Source organism: Belonocnema kinseyi, chromosome 6, assembly GCF_010883055.1.
Source record: "Belonocnema kinseyi isolate 2016_QV_RU_SX_M_011 chromosome 6, B_treatae_v1, whole genome shotgun sequence".
Taxonomy (NCBI): Eukaryota; Metazoa; Arthropoda; class Insecta; order Hymenoptera; family Cynipidae; genus Belonocnema; species Belonocnema kinseyi.
Window position 1 is genome coordinate 123,096,348 of NC_046662.1, and position 6,751 is coordinate 123,103,098.

Here is a 6,751-nt window from a genome sequence, read left to right on the forward strand (position 1 = left end):
TTATCGTATTGTTGTTGGCCAAACTTCGAAATCAACGCTGCATGAACTCACAATTTTCCCTTGTGAACCCGAAATAGATTTTAAGCACCTTACAAAAGATATGCGTTTAAAATACAGCGATGTGTATTCCGAAAGTGATTCTGAAGATCAAATAAAAAAGTAGTGTAATATTAATATTAATTTTATAGATATAGATTCTGACAAGAATATTCGTAAAATAAACGTTATAACCCTGATTTTTTTTATAATAAAATGTATTTTTTCATTATTTAAAACTTTGGTAACTTATTTACATCCTACTCCTTTCAATTCTTAGTTCTTATTGAATACATATTATGTGTAAAGCCTGCAAACTAACTTCCTGATCGTACGCGTCCCATCCGTTACCTTGCTATGTCCCATCCGTTACCTAAAACAAGAATTTTATACAAAATTCTATTTCACATATTTTCAAACTTGACATATGTAAAAAGAAAACGTCAACAGACAAATCCATTACAAGAAAGTTGGTGTCATAACCATTCTCAATTCGCAGAGTTCTGATTGAAAGCAACAGTAAGCCTGAAACTGAGTCCCGTACGAGTCCCATCCGTTACCGTATTTTTCGTTGTATAAAATGGAAATTATTCACTTTAATTGAATTTTAGAATCTTTACAGTTTCAAGTTCGTGCATCTTTGTACAGATAGCCTAGCTTAAAGAAGATATAGTTCTTTTAAATAAGGATTTTTCAAGTTTTTATGCGTATGAATGTCCCATCCGTTACTTTGGAATGGCCGTTATCTGGAAATCTGTCAAAACCTTTGAATATTTAAAAAAATGTTATTTTAAATATTTTAAAAATGACCAAAATTGCCTTAAAATATCACAGATTCTTTTTTGACAATTTTGGATATCTTTTAAAAACTTTTTCAATATTCTTCTTAAATTAACTTGTCAAAATAAAAGGTGCTCTTTAGTTTTCCTAGCAATCGTAAGAACTTTTTCTTATTCTTATTAAACCTTTCAGAATTCCTAAAGGGATTCTAAATTTGTTGTTCCAAACCTGAGAAAATTTACATTTTTTTCTAATTAATTAAAATCATTTCAAGATTTATATTAATTTTGAATCTTTTCAAAACTTCTCTTAAAAGAAAAACATCTCTTGAAATTATTCGATTTTTTACACTTTCATCATAATGAGAAGGTTTGGTCTTAAGTAAAATTTCACTTTGACGGTTTTAATCAAATTTCTACGTTTTGAGACCACCTGAGTAAAAAAAAACGATGTTTACAAAGCTGTCTCTCTGTCTGTAGTCTGTATCCCTTAAGCAGGATAACTTGCGAAAAATGGATCAGATTGCATTCTACTTTGGCATACTTTTTTAAAGCCTTAAAAGAAAGAACGAGATCTAAACTAGCTATTTTGGATGAAAATTCAAAAAGTGGGCGTATTTTTAAAATGTTTGAAAACATATTTTTTTCAAGATTTAAAAATTCTATGCATTATATGAAAAAAAATAAAGAGAAGAAAAACGTGGATTTCTGAGAAATCTACAAGATTATTATAAGAACTTTTTTAATTTTGTCGAAAAGTAAAAATTTCCAAATTTGATCGTATGAAAAATTAAGAAAAATCCAAAAATTCCATTTTGTGGTCAAACTATGCAAGATACGAAAAAAAATAAACTAAAATTGCGCGACCTGAAAATATCTACAAATTTGTTATTAGCCACTTTTCGATAGGACGAACAAAAGTTGTTCACCCAAAAAGATCTATAAATTTGTTATCAATCATTTTTGGATCGAGCGAATATATTCTCTTTCAAAAATAAAAAATAAGATTAAAAACGAAAAAATTAGATTTTTGGAAAAAGGATACAAGAGACAAGAAAAATTAAAAGACCAAAGTTATTTAACCAAAAAATATCTACAAGTTTGTTATAAAATCTGGTTATAAAAATATAATAAAATAAAAATATATACTTTTTGGAAAAAGAAAACAAGATACAATAACCTTTTATTGAACAACATATGTTCCAATACTAATGCATATTATGACTGGTAATAATATAAATTTGTTAAAATGATATACATGTTTCAGGGTGACTAAGAATAAAATTTAATGCAAAATAAGAAACAAATAATAAATTAATCATTAAAAAAAAGATTTGTACTTTATTATGCAATATCTGAATAAACAGCCCCAGGCAGAGGTACAGAAATAAATATAATATACATTATACATTTGATATAATAGAGTTGAGCATAATGTAGAAAAGTTTGCATTTGCGACGAAATCGAGTGCGAAGCATGAGATACGTGATGAGAATGTGTTCGTTAAAGTCGAAGGAGTTTTAACAAAAAAAAAAATTCACAATCACGAAATGACAGCTATCGATGCTTTGGCCTCTAATTTTTATAAGGCTTGCGCAAAAATCTGGGGTAAATTCAGAGACCGAGCGCGTAGCGCGCGGTGAACACATCATCAAGCGCGATGCGCGAGAACCAAGAGTGGCGCGCCCTAGTTTATAAATTATAAATTTATCAAAACATCCAGCAATGAATTTCAAAACTATCAAATTTGGAAATTAGGCCCTATGCAAATTTATTTATAAATTCCAAGCTCATCAAGTCACCCGACTTATATATAATAGTGCAAATTTTTCAATGTTTTCTTAAATTTTCAATAACTTCCGAGATATTCAACATTTTTAAATGTTCTTGGGGTCATTTTGAACATGTAATCATGAAGTTTCTATATAATTTCCCCAAAATATATATTTATTTAACTTTCATTCTGATTTGCCTACAGATAAGATATTTTAAAATTTATCCAAGTTTTTTATTGCAACTTCAAGTTCTTGCAATTTGAAAAGACATTTTTTACTATTTATACTCGTAAGCTGCTACGATACGGTGAAGAAAATCTTCAAAATGAGCCCAAGAACATTGAAAAATGTTGACTATTTCGGAAGTTATTGAAAATTTTAAAAAACATTGAAATTGACACTATTTTCGCAATATCTACTTAAAAACTAGAGAAATTGGCTTCACCCTGGGCTTATTTTAAACAGAATTTCGAAAACAATCAACTTTTTGAAGAGAAATTTTTTAGATCCGGTATAATTAAAATATAGAGAATTTATTCAGTCATAAAAAAGAGGTGGCTCAAAACTTTTGCACGCCACTGTATATATGCGTTTCAGGATTGGGCTTAGTGTCCACACTTAAGTGTGTCAGTAGTGTGTTGTTTACCTCTGCCCTGTTTACCCCCAGATCTGCGAAAATATACTTTTTCGAGGGAAATGTTTCAGACAAAAGTTTCAAGGTTTTGGACTCTGAATGGTGATCTTGAAGCTGGCTTTGGCGTTGACCTTCAAGGTTATTTCAAGGTCATGTGACCCGATGTCCTTCGAGGTCATTCGAGGATCGTGTAAACTCTAGCAAGGTCTATACGGCTGAAATGAAACCCCTATTTTTGACACCTTAAAGGCCAACGCCAAGGTCTGCTTCAAAGTCACCATTCAGATCCTCGTTCAAAACTCTAAAACTTTTGTTTGAAACATTTCTCTCGAAAACGCATATATTCGCTGATCAGCCGTCTAGACCTTGTTTGAGTTTATATGACCTTGGAATGACCTCGAAGGTCACGAGTCACATGACCTTGACGCATTGATTTTGAAATAACCTTGAAGGTCAACGCCAAGTTCAGCTTCAAGGTCACCATTCAGATTCTCGTCCAAGACTTTGAAACTTTTTTCTGAAACATTTCTCTCGAAAACGCAGTTTCGCTGATAGCAGGGGGGTCCCGATGACCTGACCAATTCACCCAGTACTGCACCAGCACTGGTCCGTCAAGATTTGGCTGGATGTTGGCAAGACCACTGGCTCAGTACTGGCTAGTTGTAAGTAACGGCTCAATGCAGTCATTTCTCATTGAGTATCGAGCACAAAGTGCGAGATCCAACTGGTACGTGCCCTGGGCGCGCTCAAATTAATACTTTTTTTTAAAGATCTTCCTCAACACTGCATATTAATGTAAGTTTCAATGATGCTACATTCAAATAAAAATTGTTATATTCCCTACAATTTGAGGAATTGAGTGATTCCCACTAAATTTAGGCAATCGTTCCAAAACTTATGTTCGATTTGGCATGTAGATCAGTGGTCGGCAAACTAGTGACGCGCGGCAGCCCTAGCTGCCACGACGGGTCCAGTCACAATCTCGTGACAGTACCTGCTGCCGCCAAGAAGGTCCAACCCGCTATGGACACTTCCATTACTAAGCAGTTCGAGTAACGGGGATTAAAATTCAAAAGAAAAAATTCTCAATTTCAAAATTAGCTTTCTGAAACCTCGACATTCAAAATCTGTGAATTCTTGCGATCAAAAGGAATCTAAAAAACATCTTGAAATACTAAAAAACAATGCATTATAACACTTTTGGTTTTAAATAGAGATGTCATTATATTCCATCAAATCATTGATTTTTAACTTCTTAAGTACAAGTTTAGATGTATTTAATCGCAAAAAAGTCACAGATTTCGAATTCCAGACTTATAAATCTCTAATATGAGAATTTAAAACAAAATTCATTTGTAACTTTTTATTCACATTGAGTATCCCGTCTAACAATGAACCCCTGCCGAGGAAAACCAAACCCACCTCAGGAAAAACGTAGCGTTGACGAATAAAGAGCGGCAGGCAAAAAAATTTTTTGGGTCAAACCTGCCCTTACCTGAAAAGAGGGCGAAAAGTTTACCGACCACTGATGTAGATCAAGCAAATTTTCTAAAAATTCTTGAAGCGTTACTGTGTGATCAGAAAGATATTTTGACCTAAAATATTCGATAAACTAGCAAGATATTTTGAATAATTTTACACATTTTTCAGAGAAAGGTTTAATAATGTTAAAGTCATCTCAAATATTTGTAATAAATAATTATTGAGTTATTGATCTGAAAGGTTTGACATGTGTAAATAAAGTCTAATCCTTCAGATAGTTGAAATTGGAAAGAAAAAAAGTTTTTGATTAATCAGTTAAGAGTAGTATACTAGCAGTTTACTATTCAGCACAGTACAGTTCAGTTTCCGCTACCACCTTCATTTTAGTCTTGCGGTTCTGGGCTGGTAGCTTGGAAGGAAATCCACAATGGCGCGACGTGCCGCCTCTCGCGCAACAGAAATGACGCGTCGAGTGATTAAGACAGCAGTCCACACGTAACAAAGCCTAATTAACAAGAGCAGAGACTACAGTGACTGAAATGGCGATTCCTTCAGAGCGAAGCTCTTCCATTGCTAAAGTCGAACAGAACTTGTTTTTTTTATTATTATTCCACAAATTTTGGGCGATGTTAGCTACAAAAATTCTTGAATTTTTAATTTAATAATGTTTAAATCTGTAGTAAAATTTACCAATTTTTAATACTCCAATAAATTTTAGGGACATTTCCGTGAATAATTAGTATTTTCACAAACCTTTTAGGTAATATTCCACAAATTTTGCGGAATTTCCCATATTTTAAGTTGGGGAAAATTCAATATCTCACAAGGATGTTTGGTGAAGTTTCCTCACTAAAATTTAGAGAAAATTCCCCAAAATCTGTGGAAATTAGCGGCAAGACAATTTTAGGGGAAATTCCCCAAGAAATTTTTTACAGTGTAACATGATGAGAATTTAAGATTTCGATTAAAACTAAAGACTAAAGTACTTCCTATCCTTCGAAAAAAATTCAAGTGGAAATAAAATTTTATAAAAAGTCGTCTGAATTCTACTAAAAACTTTCACATTTAAATGATAGAAAATATCGCAAGCAAGGATGTATATCTTCTTTCTCCGCAAATTGGTTGCAAGCAGTGATAGCTGCGTCACATACTTAGGAAGCAAACGTTTTCTCTTTGGAGTAATAATGCTTTCAGTAATTAAAAATTATCTTTCGCTTTGCACTGATGAGGCTTGTACAGACCAGTATCGAAATGCTGCTTTCGCTACAAGTGTAAATCTTTCTTTACTCCTTTTCCACCACCTGTGTTCTCAGTCCTAATATAATATTCAGAGACGCGGGCACAAAATCTAGTTTTTGCGGAATATATTAGCATTTCATTAGCACCAAATTTCTGCGCAAAGGAGTATTTGATGCCAATAATAATTTTCGAGTTCATATACCAGCCACCTGAAGCCACCATTACTACATGTTTTCGATCGAAATTACCGGGCACAAAATTTAGTTATTGCGGAATATATTAGCAATTAATTTGCAATAAATTCCTGCGCATAGGAGAATTTGATGCCAATAACAGTTTCAGAGTTTCATTTGCGAGTCACCTGAAGCCACCATTACTACATGTTTTTCACGAAAACGATCGGGCACAAAATTTAGTTTTTGCAGAATATATAAGCACTTAATTAGCACTAAATGCCTACCCAAAGGAGAATTTGATGCCAATAATAGTTTCAGAGTTTTAAATTTCAGTCACCTGAAAGCACCATTACTACATGTTATTGATCATATTTACCGGGCACAAAATTTAGTTTTTGCAGAATATATTAGCACTTAATTAGAAATAAATTCCTCCGCAAAGCAGAATTTTACGCCAATAATAGTTTCAAAGTTTCATATGTCAGTGACCTGAAGCCACCATTACTACATGTTTTTGATCAAAATTACCGGTCAGGAATCACGAAGAAGTGGGCAAAGGAGCATTTCTGTACAAAGCAGCGGAGGAGGCTGCTGAAACACTCGGACTTGACTTCAGTATTAGGGGTGAGC

At 33.1% G+C, this 6,751-nt stretch overlaps 1 protein-coding gene across 1 annotated transcript in view; it reads right to left on the reverse strand.

Moving 5' to 3' along the window:
* The window catches only part of LOC117175160 (deoxyuridine 5'-triphosphate nucleotidohydrolase), a 76,695-nt gene that overhangs the window by 65,297 nt on the left and 4,647 nt on the right, over window positions 1–6,751 (reverse strand). The gene's annotated exons all lie outside the window — the stretch shown is intronic.